Genomic DNA, 19,731 nt, shown 5'->3' with positions numbered 1-19,731 from the left:
ACACTTTTGCAATAATAAGAGCAAAAGAGGGCATATTCTTCAGGGTTCGTCGCAACTTTCTGAGAAGAATGAATTGACTAAGAGAAGCCTTCATTATAGCCATCCTTCTCTATCACATGGATTTCTATGGCTTACTTTATCGCTCTCACGTAAATTCAGATAGACCATCGATACTTTCCTACCCTGTATAGGCGAATTGACAATTGGGCGAGTCCAGTAGTTTATAAGGTCTATGGGTTCTGTACTTCTATAACTGTCAAGTGTCAAAATTATTAAGTGGTACCTTGGTTAATAAATCAAGGTCATCATTATTCGCCCAGGTCAAAAAGATCAAGAAGTTTACGCGTCAAAGATATGTCGATAATGGTGGGCTTATCGGCTGGTAGTGGAAAAAAATCGATTTAGTTTGTACAAAAATCTACCGCAAAGAGAGCACTGCGAGATAGAATTAATTAAAACTGCAATATTGAGCTGGAAACAGCCAATTAAGTAAATATAAGTAAAACTAAATTCACAACTTTCACTTTATTAAATAATTCTCAACCTATTTTTTTTTAATTCACGTGTCCAGCAATAACAAAAAGCAATCTGTAAAATATTCAGAAGTAGTTATTGATCAAAATTTGAGATGAAATGCTGCATTGTACTTAATGTATTGGTATACATAAATTTTATACATTGAAGCATATGGAGAAATGTTTGAAAACGCATTGTGCAGTTTGCAAATTGCACAAAATATAACGATTACAGTATTATTTACATTTAACAAATAAATTCACTTTAGTCCTTTATCTATTTTTCCTTGCACCAAAACAATACATTTGCGTCGAGTTAGTCTGTTAGGGTTTTCAGTGACGTGCTAAAATCATAGCAGACATTAATTAAAATGCAACAGTGAATACGTAATTTACCATATACACCTGAATAGCTCCGCCGGGGAGATATTACACTTTTGGATGCTGGAATAATGGAACTTACGTTGAAGCGAGCATTTGAGTGCAATACTCACCTTGCCGTCTAATTAGAGAGTTGTTGCTATTCTTAACGAAATTCACGCTCGTAACAGTTTAATGAAATGCATGCAGCTGCATCTACTCGCCTGGACTAAAAAGAGAACCAGAACCGAGCGCGTTTGTATATTTAACTAGAACTTCCTTTTCGTCCTCGCTTTGAGATGTGTCATCATTAAAACAGCGCTCGATTTAAAATGACTAAATTAACGGAAATTATATTAAGATTTTGGCGACACGTGGCAGAATAATTTCGCGAAACTAAAAAATCCGAAATCCAAAAGGTAAGCAATAGAACTAATTTAAATTATCCTTAATGTATGTACAATTGCGAGTCCCCGCAGATTCTGGTATTTGTGAGCTTTTATAAAATCAGATTAACATTGCTTTTTCGGATAATTGTGACAAAAAATTGTAAATATCTTAACTCGGAACAAAATGGAGAATCCAAAGATGTCATCAAATTTATTGCTTCGNTACACATCAAATTGTCTTTTTACATAAAATATTAAACAACTTAATTGATTGCACCTGGTTACTCAACAAAATTCAGATCAAAGTTCCTAGGCTTGCTTCTCGTGAAAATAATATATTCAAGTTACCCACTGTAAGAACTAACATTATGAAAGCATCTCCTTTATATCAGATGATTGTCAACTATTGCAATGTTGAGGACAGGTTAGATATATTTTCTTGCACTATTAATGAAATTAAAAAGCGGATTCTTTACTGTTAATTTATAGTTTTAATACTTTATTTTTGTTTTTACTATTTTATTGATTCGTGTTTATCTATATGTATAAGTGAATGTGCGTGAATATGTATCGATATTTTTAGGTATTTATTTATGTGTAATGACTTTATATATTCTATATCTACCATAGTTTTGCTATTCTAATGTATATTTTTCTCTGTGTATGTATATTATATTATGTTATTGCCATGTTCATTTATTAGGTATTATTAATTCTATTTATTGACTTATATTTTCGAATGCGTTGTGTGTTGTACTACTACATTGACTTTGTATCCTATAACTGGGCATTTGCCTGTTGGATATGTAGTGAAATAAATAAAATAAATAAATAAATAATAAAAGGGTAGATCCCTACATCTGAGCGAGGTCTGGAACATTTTCAAAATTAAAAAAATGTTTAAAAAATAAAAACCACCTATTATATCTGAGTTTTTTTACTTATACCTTGGAACCTATGCATTTTGGAAGAATATTGAACAGGCAAAAAAGTTTTAGAATTGAATTTTGCACAATACACTGTAACTTAAAAATGTTTAAATTTATTACCGATGTTGCAAAATAGCAATAGTTGATGAAAAAAAAGCGAAATAATCAAGTTTTTTTAATAATTGTTTTTTAATATTTTAATTGCTCCGAGGGCACTCTAATTTTGGTAAAAAAAAAACTTTAGAGTATAATAAAACACACCAAATTTCATTAAAATCAGTTCGATAGTTTTCGCAAAATAATTTTTTGAAAAAAATTTAGAAAATAAATTTTCGAATTTTCAAAATGTTGCAAAGCCTCAAATAAAGTATCTAGATAAATGTAATCTAATTATTTAAAAATAAAAAAAAGGTAAAAATTTACTGTGTTCGTCCTAAACCGATTTCAATTTTTCAAAAACCATTTGAAAGGTTGAGTGGTCTTTCGTATGTGAAAACATTTTCATGTATCTAGATGCTCTATTTGAGGCTGTGCAACATCTTGAAAATTCGAAAAAAATTTTTTCAACATTTTTTTCAAAAAATTATTTTTCGAAAACTATCAAACCGATATTAATGAAATTTGGTATGTTGTTTTATTATACTCTAAAGTTTTTTTTTACCAAAATTAAAATGCCCTCGGAGCAACTACAATATTTTTAAAAAATTATCCAAAAAAACTAGATTATTTTGGCTTTTTTTCATCAATTACTATTTTGCAACATCGGTAATAAATTAAAACATTTTCAACTTACAGTATATTGTGCAAAATTCAATTCTAAAACTTTTTTCCTCTTTAATATTCTTCCAAAATGCATAGGTTGCAAGATATAAGTAAAAAACTCAGATAAAATAGGTATTTTTCTTAATTTTTTAAACATTTTTGCAATTTTGAAAATGTTCCACATCTTGGCCAGATCTAGGGATCTACACTTTTATTATGTGAGTTGTACTGAAGGTAATCCAGAAAAAAATTGCTTGCCCTCTCTCACATCCACCTCAAAACAGATCCGCCCTGATCTACCATGTATTGCACCAACATTCAATTTCTGTAGGATCATTTTCAATGATACTATGGTGTTCTAATGGATTTCTATATATTTTTGCACCATTTGCACAAAAACTATGAAGGAATCAAATTGTGCTGAAGACAATAAAAACAAAAGCTGATCAAGAACTAATCCTTGAGGTACCCCAGACCGTACCTGATGAAAAGAAGAAAAATCTGATTCTAACCCATGTGGATTAGCTTCATTAATTTTATGTATTCAATGACTTCATTATACAGAGTGTTTCTTAAAATAATATACTTAAAATAATATATTTTAAAATACACTATTTTCTTTTTACATACAGGGTGTTAAATTTTTAGAAAAACAATCACTGAATAAAAAAACAGTTTCTAATAAATGTACAAACCAGGTTTTATCTCTCAGTGAAACACTCTATATGTATATGACAAATTACTCTGATTAAGGACATCTAATTAAATAAATTAGAGCCAACTTTAAGTCGAAAAGGATTTTGTTGCTGAAGGTGTAATTAGAGATTACGGAAATATTCCTTTCATCTTCCAAATGAATAACGCCCTAATAACGTTTCAATTAAAGAAGCGAAAATAAAAATTAATAGCAGAAATTACGAGTTACTTTAGCGGGTAACGAACAGTTGTTACTCCCTCTAATAACTTCATTTATTAATTTCCTTTTATTATCTTCGCAGGCAGATGGCTCAAGAGAGATAAATAGCGCGTGACTTTCATAAAAGAACCCCCACACCCCAACTACATTGTTTCGGTGTATTTTCTTAGGAAGTTTTCCAGTTCCACGCCTGCCGTTACGGCAAAAACTGTACGGTCAGTCTTGCCCCCCTTTTTATAACGGGAACCATTTATTATCGGCGAGCCGTCGGAAAAACGCATACAAAAAGTATATGGCGACGGAAAAGCCCGAGAACACTTATGACAGCTCCGGCAAACGTGTTTGATGACCGGCTTTTTATCAAAATTGCAGCTGCGTGATTTATTGGTTGATTTAGTATCGTCCCTCGCTTTGATTAAATAAATACCTAAGAGGATTACGCGCAATTTTTTGTACTTCTACGTCTACTTTTTTGTACGAAATATATTCCAAATTGAATGTTGTCCAGTAAGCATGCAAGGATAAATTCGACAGAAGCCTTAAAACCCCTTTATTATTATTTATACCTTAATATGTAAGATTTAAACTTCTTTGAGTTGAAAATTGTTTGAGTCACGACGTATATAACAAAGGCTTAACAGATACTAAAGCAGAGAACAAAGCAGTGATGAAAGCAAAGAGCAATGCGGCGATGAAAGCAGAGAGTACCGCACAGTACCTTAGAGCACAGGAGTACCGAGACGATAAATGGGTTAGCTGGAGAATGAGAAATTCATAGTTTGGTTTTTATTACACAAAAAGAAATATACCATCTGTAGATACAATCTATTAGAAAAACAACCGGAAAAGTTTCATTGATATTTCCGAATAAGTAATTCTGAAATGTCGAGGTTGTCAAAGTTTGTAAGTTACGTATCAATTGTGCTAAATAAAGGATAGGATATTTGGTACAAATTAGTGTCAGATTATTTGCTTGAGAAGGCAGTGAATGCCAGTGAGTATAAAATCTAAAATGGCAAAAATGGAAGAATCACTGACACAGTTTATGGAAATGAAGACTGATATGAAGACAGGAAAGGACAAATGAATGACAAGACAGGGTGCATTAAGATTTAATATCAAGACAGGGTAGGATGAACTCAAACCTAACGTGAAAAATGAATTAGAGGTTGTTAAAGACAGCACAAAGAAACATCTACGTTCGATAAAGCCGGTAGGTTAAATAACATCAAAACATAAATAGACAAACGATTCAAACACATGGAAAAGCGATTTGGAAACGTAAATAACCGATTCAGAAACAACAATGAGAAATCAGTGGAAGAAGAGATGATTACAACTGTAAAGAAAGAATTAGAAAATATGAACAAAAATTTGAATAGTAGCTCGGAGTCACTGGAAATATCAAAAAATGAACGATCTGACCAAGGCTCAGCCAAAATTCTAGCGCCAGCTTGATGGTAAATCTTGGTAAACTTGAATTTCTCAAAGACGGTTCGATTTATCGGAACTAAACAGGGATACCTTTTATTCTCTAATATTCTTAAGATCAATATTTCTTAAAAATTAAAAAATAAAGCAAAAATAAAAAAAATTGTAAAATCCTTAGTTTTCGAGAAAAAATTATAGAAGTTGTAGTACTTTCATAGTAGTACATAGCTGGACAACTGTAGTCTTTAGCATCATTCGTAATACGCGTGGAGAGCCACGTGGCCTCAGCGACTCCGAATACTGAAATCCGATTTTACAGTCATCGTTGCCATAGTGTTTACAATAGTTTTTTAGTAAGTAGTTTGTGTCAAAAATGGCTTGCATCTATAGCAACTTGGAGTTGATGGATATCGTTTTAATTTATTGCGAAGCAAGAAAATATTTGTATTATGGTGAAGCATTTGTGTTATGGTGAAACTAGACAGCATTTGTGTTAGTTCGAATTCTTCTGATTTTTCTAAGATAAATATATTAAAATATTACATTATTTTACAGGAGTAGCTTAAATGCGTTCCTTGTTATAGTTTTTTGTATTAAAAATATAACAATGTGACTAAGCTGTCACAAATTGTAATTCATTTTATTATCTGTTACTAAAATTATTTCAAAGTAAATGTCTGGAACAACCTAAGGAATTCCTAACTCTACTTCTGCCATAGCATATCGAAAGAGTTTGTCTAAAACTACACGTATATTTTCTCGTATAATATTTTTAACATTGTTTACAATTACCTTCATATCCGTACACCATACCTACTTCTAAACAATAAATTAACTAATAACAATACCTACTAAGCGTAAATGAATTTAAATAACCGATAACACAAATTATAGGTAAACCTGGATCAATATTTAATTTCAGACACATTCATCAAAACTAAGTAGTTATCAATATCACACTAATAAGAAACATAGTCTAACCTTATAAAATTGTAGTCGATGTCGTTCTTCGCACTACAAATGTTACATTTACAACAAAAAAAATGTACTATTTCCCCACACTAAACCTTGACTGAACGTTTCTTAAAATATCTCAGACATAGTTTCCAGTTGCTCTCATTGTATCGTTACTGTGTACAAATTGGTAACATACAAGTGTGAGACATGACTATTTCTATTTGTACTGATCTGTCAAGTGTGCGGATGCGAGGCTATATTTTCATGTAATTAGTGACGGAAAATCTGGTTCAATCCTTAATAAATGGTTGTTGAGATTGGTTTAATGTTAAAAATTCAGTTTTCCAAATGAAAACAAACCTACGCTATACTTATTTGTGTATTTAACTAATTGTGGATAGTATAAAAAATAAATTAACTAAAAGGTAATGCATGTGAAAACATTATGTATATTTATACGATTCACTTAATTTTTGTCTTTTTGTTTTGTTTTAAACTTGTTTTAACACGTAGTAAGTTTTGTCTCTTCCTCATTTGAGCAACAAAATTAGATAAATCACAAAATACAAAAATCGTGATAAAATCCTAGTCAATAAGCTGATCAAGAAATTACTAAAATAGAACTAGTTCTAATTAATTTGTTTGCCAATTTTAGTAATTTTTAATGTCTTAATTTAGTTTTGTTAATAGTATAGTCTTTTCTATCTCAATTGAACAACCAAGAGGTTGGCAGTATGTACTGGGTTCGGTCGCTGACGCAGCAACTCGGCATTAAAATATTTGAAAAACTTGTTCCCATATTTATTTAGCCATATCCATATACAGGGGTCTGGTCGCCCAGTTGAAGAATGAGCACCCGGGCAAAGGCAGCACAAACACAGACGCACTGGGCAACCTGGTCATAAATTCAGTTGGCAACAAATGGCCTAGCAGTGCAGTGCAGCAATGTCGAATTTGGTGTGATTCAGGTAATTTTAATTTATTATAGGCACCTTCTATTAGTCATTTATATTGTAATTGCGAAAAGGAGAAATAAGAGAGATATTTCGTTTATTAATATTATTACAACATGACATTTTGGAGACCTTTTGAAACGGAACAACGAAATTTACCAGCAATATAATAAAATTGTTTGAGGACGTAAATAATTAAAATATGTTGGTCAAATGAACATATAATAGAAATTTTCTACACATGATATACAAATTATTATAATTTTCTACCTTTAGCAGAAAACTTTTTTAGGGATGAAACTCATTAAATTTTATTGCTAGGCGTTTTTATACATGTTCAATTGACTTGGGAAAGACTATACCAACTATATGTACTAACATTCTACTATATTTTCACATTTGATATTATTCAAAGAATATGTTATTGTTATGGTCTGCTATTATATTTTTTTCTAAAAATTGATAGTCTTAAGTTTGATAAATACTCGTATATAAAATAATTTATAGTATCATATAAAAATGACACAAATTTACGAATTGTGACAACTTTTTAACAAATTTATTCCAAAATTTATTGTTAAAATAAAACTTTAACTGACGATTATAATTTGTTCATAATTTCAAAACAAAGCAAACATATAGAACTTATATCTACATGCCCCCGATGGCAGCTCACGTGATGCCATTGAAAAAATGAAAGGCATGTAAATAATCAAATTATTATTGGCACGAAGGTGTTGTAAAAATCAATAAAGTTATTTTTTACATGAAGTTTCGTTTTTAAAATAACGGGTTTCTTTTCCACCTATAAAAAAAAGAAATACCAGCCAACAGGAAAATGAAAATGTACGGAAATACAAATTGAAAGTTCCATCTAAATACAGGGTGATTTATAAATGGTGGCCAAAAATGAAAGCTTGTATTATTTGGCGAAACTTTATAGGAAGAACTCCCTTTAAAATTTACCAAAAAATACAAGGTTTCGTTTTTGGTTACCATTTGTGAATCACTTTGTATATATCTGTATGGATATTGCGTCATATTCTATAACAAATAATAATAATTTCTATGACAAATAATAATAAATTCAATTTTTTTATAACTGATATTAGAGTGATTTATTTTTTATAGAAAAATATAATTATGTCCTATAGTTCTCTAACAAAAAAAAAGTATGTAAACACTATATGAGTGTAACAACAGTAAGTAATAGTATAAGTAACACAATATTATACTGTACTTTTACATATTAATAAAAAATATGTTGCTTCTGTAATTTTAATTAATGTAATCACTGTTTAAGTAAAATAAAATTATATATACTCTGTAGTCATTTGTTTCAGTACATCACAATAATTTCTAGAAAAGTTGTAAATAAATGTGTTTTCTTTCCATGATCCGGGCTGTAAATGATGATTTCTTGATGATGATGATGATGATAGTCTTACAGCATTACTCTTTAGCTGTGTTTCTGCGCTTTGTGATATTTACTAGTTTGTTTTAGAAAGCTCAAATGATGGTATGAAAAAAACTAAAAACAGCATTTTACGACTTGTTCATCATTTATTACAATTTTTCTCTGAGAAATCAAATACATGTAGTCGTATTATTAGCGTCTATCAAGTTGGTGAAACACATTCGGTTTTCGTTTTTGTTAAAGGTGAAAAACTACTTGATTTTCCAAGTAGGTACTTGAATATTTCAAGTACTGCTGAACTTGATTTGATTTCAAGTTAATTATATTAATTAGTATCATTAATTAGTAAGTTAAACGAAAAATCGTATGCAGTACCTCCATCAATTTCTGATTTCAGTCTAACTAATACCTCCTAATTAAATTCAAAGCTTTTCCCAAAAACGCCGCACATTCACCCGAGAAATATGCAATCACTTCCGAGGGCGGCTCCTTACGTTTCATAAAGCGGAAATTCCTCAGACTTCAAAGCGAACGTGTGACACTTTGGAACTAATAAAATTCCAAGTAATCAGTAGTATCTCTGCTGAAATTAGTCCGAGAATATATTAACTCGGAGATATTAAAAGCAAAATTAGCCGGGGGCAGACTAGAGGTGGGTACATTATAAATTTATAGGGACCGTTTTTTACACCCCATTTAATGATTAAATTTAATTATGCCCCCAAGAAGTGCCTTCACTAAAACACACGAAATTGGATTTTTTATGCATAGCCCAGTTCAGCATCGCCCGGCCAGAAATTTTTATTCGGTACGCAGGAGGCGTTTCGATTATTAACCATAAAAAGTCCTCGTTTTATATCTCTACACCAACGCAAATGTTTTTCATTGTGGCAATTAAAGAAGGGTTTTTTTAATGGTTTTTGGACCTAAATCGCCGGTTAGCGCCACAAAATTGAGAGAAAGCAGTAATGAAGGGTAGCACAAAAGTAAAAATAACTGAGTATTTTTTAATTCCATTAATATCATTAACTTAAGTTGGCAAACACAGAAAAAACCCTTTAGTCAATAGAACGTCTACAAAAACAAATTTTTGTTTGTTCGTGAACATTTCAAAATCACCTAACGGTCTGTTTGCAAAATATTTAGTTTAAGATCGCTAGCTGTTTACCGTTTAGCCTAGTAAATGAAAAAAAAATTTGTAAAAAAATTCGTTTCAGATTAAAACTTGGTTTAATCGTTAGTTCCCAAAAAGTATCGGTTTAAAACAACAAGATCATTGTTTGAACAATGATTATAATGTAAAAATTACCAAAAATGGAATTTTTTAGCTGTATTAAAAAGCGCTCTCCAACAGAAGTTTTTGCTTTTGTTTATACTTACAGGTTTTCAAAAATCGCATCATTTAAGACCTGCGAAATTAAAATCCATTAACAATTTGTTTAAATAATTGCAAAAATCAGCGAATTTGAATTAGTTATAAATAAAAGAAAATATATGGTCTCTAAACTGCAGTAAAAGTTGTATTTTGTTACCCTTAGGAAAACCTAAAATTTGGTAAAAAATATTTACTTGTTTCCGAATTTTTGCATTTATTTATTAGAAATAGCATTTTTTCAATTGCAAAAACGCAGTTGCTAGTGTTATAATAACGGCCTTATAATAGGCTAACCTCCTAAAAACGGCGTATAAATAAATAGTGTAATTTGTTTATAAGGTTTTTCGTTAATAACTGCGAAGAATGAATATTTTTTAAAGCCGCTTTGATATTTGTAATCCTGTTAATTTTTCATGAATTTAAAAAAAAAATGATCTAGGATCATTTTTGGCCGAGAGCGTTTTATTTATAAACATTAAGGCTTGAAATTTCGGGAAAAATCAATCAACCCTTAAACTTCATAATAACGGTTAAAGATATCGAAAAAAATTTTAAAATTACATTTTATAGTAATTTTTAACCCTTTAAAAAACGTCCTCAAATACATTTTTACACTTATAATGTGGTGGGGGAAATAAGACAGAAACGTTCAAAAGTGGAAATCGAGACCTCAAATCTTAACTGCCCGAAAATTTTGCGATATCTCCGGTAATTTTAATGTTTTTTTTTTAATCTGGGGTAATAATAACAACTGCACAGTCCATTTTGCAATAATTAATTATTAATTTGTTATAAACAATTAATTTTGTAAAAAAAAAATTTTCGCATTTCTTCCAGAAATAATTATTGACAATGGTTGATACCAATAAACAATTTTCTTAAAAACAATATTTTTATGTAAACGAATTGAAGAAATGATATTTTTTATGTATAAAATTAAAATTGGTCCACAATTACCGCAAAATTTTCGGGCAGTTAAGATTTGAAGTCATGATTTCCACTTTTGAACGTTTCTGTTTTATTTTCCCCACCACATTCCAGGTATAAAAATGTATTCGAGGACGTTTTTTAAAGGGTTAAAAATTACTATAAAATACATTTTCTTCGGAATCTTTAACCGTTATTATGAAGTTTAAGGGTTGATTGATTTATTCTCGAAATTTCAAGTCTTAATGTTTATAAATAAACAAGTTATGAAAAATGCTATCTCGGCTAAAAATGGTCCTAGAACAATTTTTTTTTAATTCGTGAAAAATTACCAGGATTACGAATATCAAAGTGGCTTTAAAAAATATTCATTCTTCGCAAAGTTATTAACGAAAAATCTTATAAACAAATTACACTATTTGTTAATACACCGTTTTGAGGTTGTTAGCCTATGAAATTACAATTTCCAATTGCTTATCTTGAAAATATAAGTCAAGACGAAACAAATGAGCCCTCATAAGGCCCTTTATTATAACGCTAACAACTGTGTTTTTGCAATTGAAATAATGCTATTTCTAATAAATAAATGCAAAAACTCGTAAACAAACAAATATTTTTTTACCAAATTTTCAGAATTTCTTAAGGGTAACAAAATACAACTTTTACTACAGTTTAGATACGATTTATGCTCTTTTCTTCTATAATCATTGTTTAAACAATGATCTTGTTGTTTTAAACCGATACTTTTTGGGAAACATTATTTCTTTTTGCCTAAACTAATGATTAAATCACGTTTCAATCTGAAACGAATTACCTTTTGATTTACATGTATTACAAATTTCATTTACTGGGCTATTTGTTACAGCACATGTACAAAAGAAGAGACGACTAGCGCAGCATTTGTCAGTTTCCAACTTAGGCGTTTCCTTTCATGTCATATGCGTGCAAATGGCGAAAATCATTATCTTCACAATTTAATTATTACAGTGTATTTTTAAATATGTAATAGTGTGCAAGTATTATTGGCAAATCTGTTAATAAATCGGTAAAGTGATGATAACATGATTATAAGCACTCGCTTATCATTTTCTGAATGTACGCGGCCCGTAAACTAGTGCCTGAGGCCTGAATGCATATATAATTTAACTCGACAATCCGAAACTTCTTGAAGCGGCTGAAGAATAAAAAGGATCAAATCTGGACCCTTTAAACGGTCCTTTGTTGGGAGATATTCACAGGATCCAGCCGATAGGGCAAATTCAATATACGGTATTCCAAGCGCGTTAAATATGCCCTTATGCTAGACAGAAAAGAGCCATTGTAATGGGACTTTAAACTCGAAAAGCCAATAACGGTGCGTGCTTAAAGAAAAAATGCGTAGACCCAGAGGCACTGCCAATTGGATTGTGAGAAAGGGCCTTCGTAATACAATCATCTCCGCGTATTCTTATAAAATCTTTACATCGCATATTTACCTTTGAAGGAATTGTAAAGTGAGAAGATATGCTTATGACGAAAACATAAAAAAAAAACAAATATGTACTTGCAAAATCAAACTGGAATACAGTGAATCGGAACAAAACGTAATTTCTTTCAAATAAAATCGGTCCTTAAAATTTTTTAGTTATCAAGTACGACTGCCAAATTTCAGTCAAATTTGTTCGATCAAATTATCTACATTTTTTGACGATATCGGAACTGATTTTTCGAACCATCAAATTATTATGATTAATCTGTTTGTTCAAATTAATAAAATAATAAATAAATAAGCATTGCCCCAAAAGCTCTCAATAACTTTTTTTGATTATTTTGTTTTCGATGATCAAGAATCATAAAAATTTTAATAAGAAGAGTTTGGTTAGTTAGACAGGTACATCAAACTAACCATATTCATGTCATGTGGACAAAATTACGTCAGACAGATTTAACGAAAATTTTGAAAATTTGTTAGGTTGATACGAGCATTAGTAGCTAGTATAAGCTTGAAATCTACTATAAATTAATAGGTTTGCAATTTTTTCGCCAAAAAAAATTATATATTTTGTCATTGGCGCATCCGCCAAATTCTCGAAAAAATTTATTTTGTCATTTTTTATTTTTCGAACATTTTCTGAGTTTATTAACAAAACCTCAAAGTTAAAGATACTATCTGGTAGTTTTTGTTACTGAAAAAGTTTTCCACCCTATTGGATTCGTTGTTCTGGTCATTCAACTGAAATATTTGTTAAACATCTCTGTTGAACAATTCAATTATAAATTTCTATATGAATAAACTTTAAAGCAATCTGGTTTAATTTACATGCATATAAATATAAAATATACTGCTTCCAAACGCCAGCAGCGGAGTAAAATTGGAGTTGTCGATAATGAATATTTAAAACAACTCGGACACAATTAATATTTTTTGAATTAATCATAAATATTTATAATTACAGTCATAGTTATAGTCATAATAAAGTTTATTAGGTATTCATATAACACAGACAACAAATAAACCTTTTTTAAGTATTATTAAATCTCCTACTTCAATTATAAAAAAATACAAAATTGAAAAGATCATTTAATAATGAAAAATAACAAAATAAAATAAATAAATCAGAAAACTGTACAAAAATTTATTTTATAAAATTAATACGACTGTCGCTATACGTATAGATGTTTTAATAGGTATATTTGAGAATTTTTAAGATTTAAATATTCTTCTCGCGATTTGTTTTGCTAATTCGGTATTAAATGAAACAAAATGAGATCAGATCAAATTGTTATTAAAAACTGTAAAGCTACACGTTCAGTGTCAAATTACAAATACCTACATATTAAGAAATAATTTATACTTTTGCTATAAGATATTTCATAGTTCCTTTGTTTGTCTAAACAGTTGCTTATTTATNTAAAGAAAACTTAGAAAAGCACGTAGTAATCTGTTTTAATTCCTTCCAATATGCCACGGAAGCCTTGTCTCAACACTAAGGTTTATCGGATAACTGGTGTCACTTAAATTTATATAAGTATTTTATCCTCTACTTAGCCCTGCTCTTTTGTAATAGTACTATGTTGCGACATATTTTCTGAAAACATATTAATATTTTCATTCGCAATCTGACTACGCGCCGCACTAAGCCTAATCATAATAAATCTACCTATTTTTTCGTTTAACATCGAATAATTTGAGACACGTTTTAAGATTTGACAGAAATAATACATACTCCGTATAGAACCAATAAGAATCAAAATCGAGGAACTTGAAACCAATTGCGGACGAAAAGTTCTTGACGCAAGAAAAAAATTAACAAGAAAATTTGGCAACAGCCTTCTTCGTAGGTGGCCCCGTCAAATTACTGAACGGTGGAACGATCGCCGATAGCCATCAAACGATTGAAGTCGATAAAAAAAAGGCGCCGAAGCACCTATACGGGGCGCTATCTCGGGCCCATCTTTATTGTTGGTCATCATCCACGCGCACGCCGTCATTGTATGCAAATTTACCGAGGCAAGAGGAATGGGCCATCGGGATGTGTTCCCCACTTAACTTACTGCTAATTAAATGGCTTTGTTGTCGAAATTATCTGGGCCGCACTGACAATAGCGGTGCTTATTTTCAGAGGATATTTAGAAACGGAGATCAGTGCGTTCCAGTTGCGAAATTAAGTATTAGAAATTCTTTGATGTAATTATAGTGAAAGGTTATTCTCACATAACAGAAATATTTAAAGCGAAATTGAGAACGTTATTTTAATTACGATAACTGTGAAGTTGATTATTATTTATACACTGCATTCAGTGCCCATAAAGGCTTTATAAATACAAAAAAGGAGATATAGTTACAGGCATAAAATTTGACTAACTTTAATTTCTGTTCTACCTAGACTGGGATAAAAAAAAGGGCAAGAATAAAAGCTAAAGAAAGACTCTTCACCCTTTTAGTATGTTGCAAAAATAATTGAACAAACATTTGTCTAATGCTATCTAATTTTGAGTGTTTATTTTCGAGTTTCGTTTCCATAAATTGCCCATTGCTTAAAGATCAAAGTATGTGTGTTCAGCAAAATAAAAGATAGTGTAAGATAACAAAAGCCTTATAGTACAAAAAACAGTGTCCTAATTCAGAACTGTGATGAAATGGTGTAATTGAGCAAAGTGTTACTAGCAGAAATTATCACTACAGGGTGTGAAGTTTGACTGCCATTACTTCAGCATGAGATAATCATAAATGAACAAAAAAGTTGTATATTACTGGGGCGTAAGATTAAGTTTCCAAAATACAGCGAGTATTAATGTAACCTGAGGGGTTATTTCTTTAATTATCTACCTTTAATTATCTATTTAATTCTCGAAAGAGTTACTATTTAATTCTCGAAAGAGTTACTACTTAATTCTCGAAGAAGTTACTATTTAATTCTCGAAAGGGAGTTTATTATCATCAGATATACTTTAATTGACACGTGGGAACTTAGAAATGTTGTATGTTCAGAAAATTACTTTCAAGCACTTACCCTTTCATTGCTTACGTGGGATGTAATCCAGTGGCTGGCTATACAGGATAGCACTGAAGTTGGAGAAACAAAAGGAAACACAAAACTTCCAGGAAGGGTTTTATTAACAATAAACAAAACAAAATAACAAAATAAAAACACAACGGCTCGACGACATTATTAATTAATTGATTCAATCGCGACAGTGTACCGAGATTCAGGGAATGCGCTCTATACAAAATTTAGAAAAACTGTCAAAATTAATTAATTAGCCCGAGACTTTAGAGTTAATAATTAGTCTGCTCAATGTGAAATTTAAGAACAAACTGACCTTTTCGAGATCTTTCCTAAATTCCACAATTCGCTTTAACCACGCCCATTTCGTGGGTCCAGAAGTTTCTGTTCTTGTCTTATTGGCGGGGACCTGAATATCGGGACGCTTGTATATAACTATATTAGGTTCATAATTACCTAATTGACTTGACTTTACATTTATAACAATAATTATATCACTTACTAGTAACCCTAACCTTCCCCTATGACTCCGCGTAGCAATTACGAGACAGATTAGTCGACCTCATTTAATCTACTCTTATAGCTAGGAAAAATCCGTCAAAAAACCCAGCTGCTTAGGTATACTTTCCTTTCGAATTACTATCAATTTTACAATATAATTTAATTCTAATTTGGAATCTCCACGCTCTTCTTGTGGTTTCGCGCGTTATTAAATATCGATTTTTTTTCTCATACTAGACGCTTAACACATGGCCCCGACAGTTTAAGTAAACTCGTTAAAAATATTGGCAAATTTCTCCGAAGGACCATCTTGGCGATCTACTTGAAACCCATCAACCCTCCGATAATTTGTGACGACTGAAATATCTTACTTTCCGTTTCCGGCTTTTGTTACATTGCGTGTTGATAGTGTTGTGCTTAAATTTTAGCTCGAATTTTAGTAATTATGAATCTCTTAAAACAGGATCTTAACTTTTAATCAAATTATGCATTTGAAAAATATGTAATTAAAGTACCCAAAGATTGCCGTTGTCCAAATAATCATGCCTATTAAAAAATAATTTAGGTACTTACCAAAAAGCAAAATTTAGTAATTAGCACAAGTACAAAACAATCTACAAAATATCCACCACCATTTTCGATGCACGCACGACACCTTCGAATTCAACTTTCGCGCACTCGCTGGAAAACACCTCAAGAAGAGGAAATAGTGGTACGCAAAAAACACTCCGACACGGTCGAATCCAGATACCAACTGAATTGCGTATTGCTGGACATAGTACTGGACTTAGTACCTCGTGTTAATGGCGCGGCGGTAGCCGAAGCGGCCAAGGCTTGCCTACAGAGGNATCCACGCGCACGCCGTCATTGTATGCAAATTTACCGAGGCAAGAGGAATGGGCCATCGGGATGTGTTCCCCACTTAACTTACTGCTAATTAAATGGCTTTGTTGTCGAAATTATCTGGGCCGCACTGACAATAGCGGTGCTTATTTTCAGAGGATATTTAGAAACGGAGATCAGTGCGTTCCAGTTGCGAAATTAAGTATTAGAAATTCTTTGATGTAATTATAGTGAAAGGTTATTCTCACATAACAGAAATATTTAAAGCGAAATTGAGAACGTTATTTTAATTACGATAACTGTGAAGTTGATTATTATTTATACACTGCATTCAGTGCCCATAACGGCTTTATAAATACAAAAAAGGAGATATAGGTACAGGCATAAAATTTGACTAACTTTAATTTCTATTCTACCTAGACTGGGATAAAAAAAGTGCAAGAATAAAAGCTAAAGAAAAACTCTTCACCCTTTTAGTATGTTGCAAAAATAATTGAACGTCTGTTAGTGACATACAGACTTAACATATATTTTTTAATGGACATTCTGTATACAGGGTGCTCCTCGAATATTGAGAAAAACGTTTTAAGATTTCTTGCCAAAAAATTGTCTGCAATCGTAGTTACTCCTCTTTAAAGGAATCGGTTAAAAATTAGTTTTTACTCTGCACAGTTGGGGAAGAATGCAATTTTTGCTTTTGTATACAGGTATATTTAATCACCTGCTACCTCAGATCATTCTGGGTTGGAAATTGCAACAATTTAATAGATGCCATTTAATAACTTATCCCATTTAGAAACTTCCTCTCTCTAAGCAAGCACTAAGGAGATTGATCCAGCCACTTAACAGTTCAGAGGAACTTTAAAAATTGCTTGTGTCAACAGATACAAGAAAAAATAGAACATAACCTTCTTATTTTTGGACAAGTGTTCATTACCGATGGATTTAACTTAACAATGACATATGGACATATGGACATGCAGTATCACAAGCATCAGCTTCCTTTAATGAGTGGGAAGAAATTGCCGGAAACTTGCTGACTGACCCATTCTTTCTTTCACACAGGTTGATTGGAAAAATTCATCACAGATTTTTCAAGAGGATTTTCCAACACTGCTTGAAGAAATTCCACAAACGCTATTTATGCAACCCATTCCAGTTCGATTGCTTGGTAATATCTGGATGTTGCATATCCAAATCTTTAAATACGTAGGTTGGCCTCCATGATCCCTAGATTTATACTCCCTCGATTTCTTACTCTGGAGACGTCTTAAACGCACTTATTTCAGAAGCACCCTGTATGTTCCATCCATAAACATTTGTCTAATGCTATCTAATTTTGAGTGTTTATTTTCGAGTTTCGTTTCCATAAATTGCCCATTGCTTAAAGATCAAAGTATGTGTGTTCAGCAAAATAAAAGATAGTGTAAGATAACAAAAGCCTTATAGTACAAAAAACAGTGTCCTAATTCAGAACTGTGACGGAAAGGTGTAATTGAGCAAAGTGTGTGAAGTTTGACTGCCATTACTTCAGCATGAGATAGAGTAATCATAAATGAACAAAAAAGTTGTATATTACTGGGGCGTAAGATTAACAGTTTTCAAAATACAGCGAGTATTAATATTGGGGAGTTTCATCACAACGTGACAACAGCGCTTAACCTGCTGATGCACACACATGTACACGCGGCAGACTTGTCCTACGGAAAAAATGTAAACAACTATTGTGAAACATTTAGTAAATTACAAGACAATTGTTTTCCAGTTTTTAAATAAACAAATTAAAATGTATCGACTTTGTAGAGCGAAGATAGTGTTGTGCTTAAATTTTAGCTCGAATTTTAGTAATTATGAATGAAGTTCAAAAAAGTGATAAAAATTGTATTTTATGCTATTCTATGCACGCAGTTATGTCAACAGTAATTAATTAATCGAACTTTTGTACATCAAGTTGGATATTTTGATAATTTTTTCTCGGAAATAATTAAGATTAGGACTTATGTCATATAAGGTTTTTTTGTTTATTTTAATGTATTCTATCGTCTGTTAAAATTAAGGCAGCCAAACTTCTAACACAACAAATTATTTTTAGGAATATTCAACTGTCAACTCATGAAGTCGAATAGTCTCCATGGAGAGCAAAAAGTATGACAAGATCCTAGAGTTTTACATCCACCTGAAAGCAAACACATTTTTAATAAACAGAATGAAAAATTACAACTACTTAATTTGGATTAGCACCCATATAGTTACATGCAATATATACTTATCGTTCTTATCTGCGTTTTATATAGCTTCCACGGAATTAATTGGAATAACTTTTGTTCACGTTAGCCCCCTATCCTGTCACAGTCAGATAAGTGTGGAGCTATTTATACCGGCTTCAGAAACTAATTTTGCACCACAAAACAAAAAACACCNAGCCAGGGCTGTGCGGCAAAACCGTAGTGGGTTCGAATCCCGCACGCGGCAGGAAAATTCTTTCGAATTTTCCTGTCGTACCATGGATGTTTGTGATTGTTAAGGTGGAGGGTAGTGTAAGTTAGCAGGCAAAAAGGGCCAAGCATGGCCTAATTGCTGGTAAGCTTCATTATCTTTACCTTTTTACCTCGTGTTAATAAACCGCCGCACTGTTATCACATTGCTCGATATGAATTTTATCGAATTTTAAATTTATTACAACGCTAATTATTTTTTAGAATTGAGCATAAAGAAGTTCAAAGAAGTGATAAAAATTGTATTTTATGCTATTCTATACACGCAGTTATGTCAACAGTAATTAATTAATCGAACTTTTGTAACATCAAGTTGGATATTTTGATAATTTTTTTTCTCGGAAATAATTAAGTTTAGGATTTATGTCATATAAGGTGTTTTTGTTTATTTTAATGTATTCTATCATCTGTTAAAATTAAGGCAGCCAAACTTCTAACAACCTATATAAAGATGCCAGACAAGAAATAATGATT

General features: G+C 31.4%; 1 protein-coding gene across 3 annotated transcripts in view; it reads right to left on the bottom strand.

Annotated features, from left to right (window-relative positions):
* The window catches only part of LOC108911280 (uncharacterized protein CG43867), a 375,733-nt gene that overhangs the window by 336,070 nt on the left and 19,932 nt on the right, over positions 1-19,731 (bottom strand). The gene's annotated exons all lie outside the window — the stretch shown is intronic.

The sequence above is a fragment of the Anoplophora glabripennis genome, unplaced genomic scaffold, assembly GCF_000390285.2.
Source record: "Anoplophora glabripennis isolate ALB-LARVAE unplaced genomic scaffold, Agla_2.0 scaffold304, whole genome shotgun sequence".
NCBI lineage: Eukaryota > Metazoa > Arthropoda > Insecta > Coleoptera > Cerambycidae > Anoplophora > Anoplophora glabripennis.
Note: the sequence above shows the minus strand (reverse complement) of the source record. Positions and strands in the feature narration are given on the sequence as shown.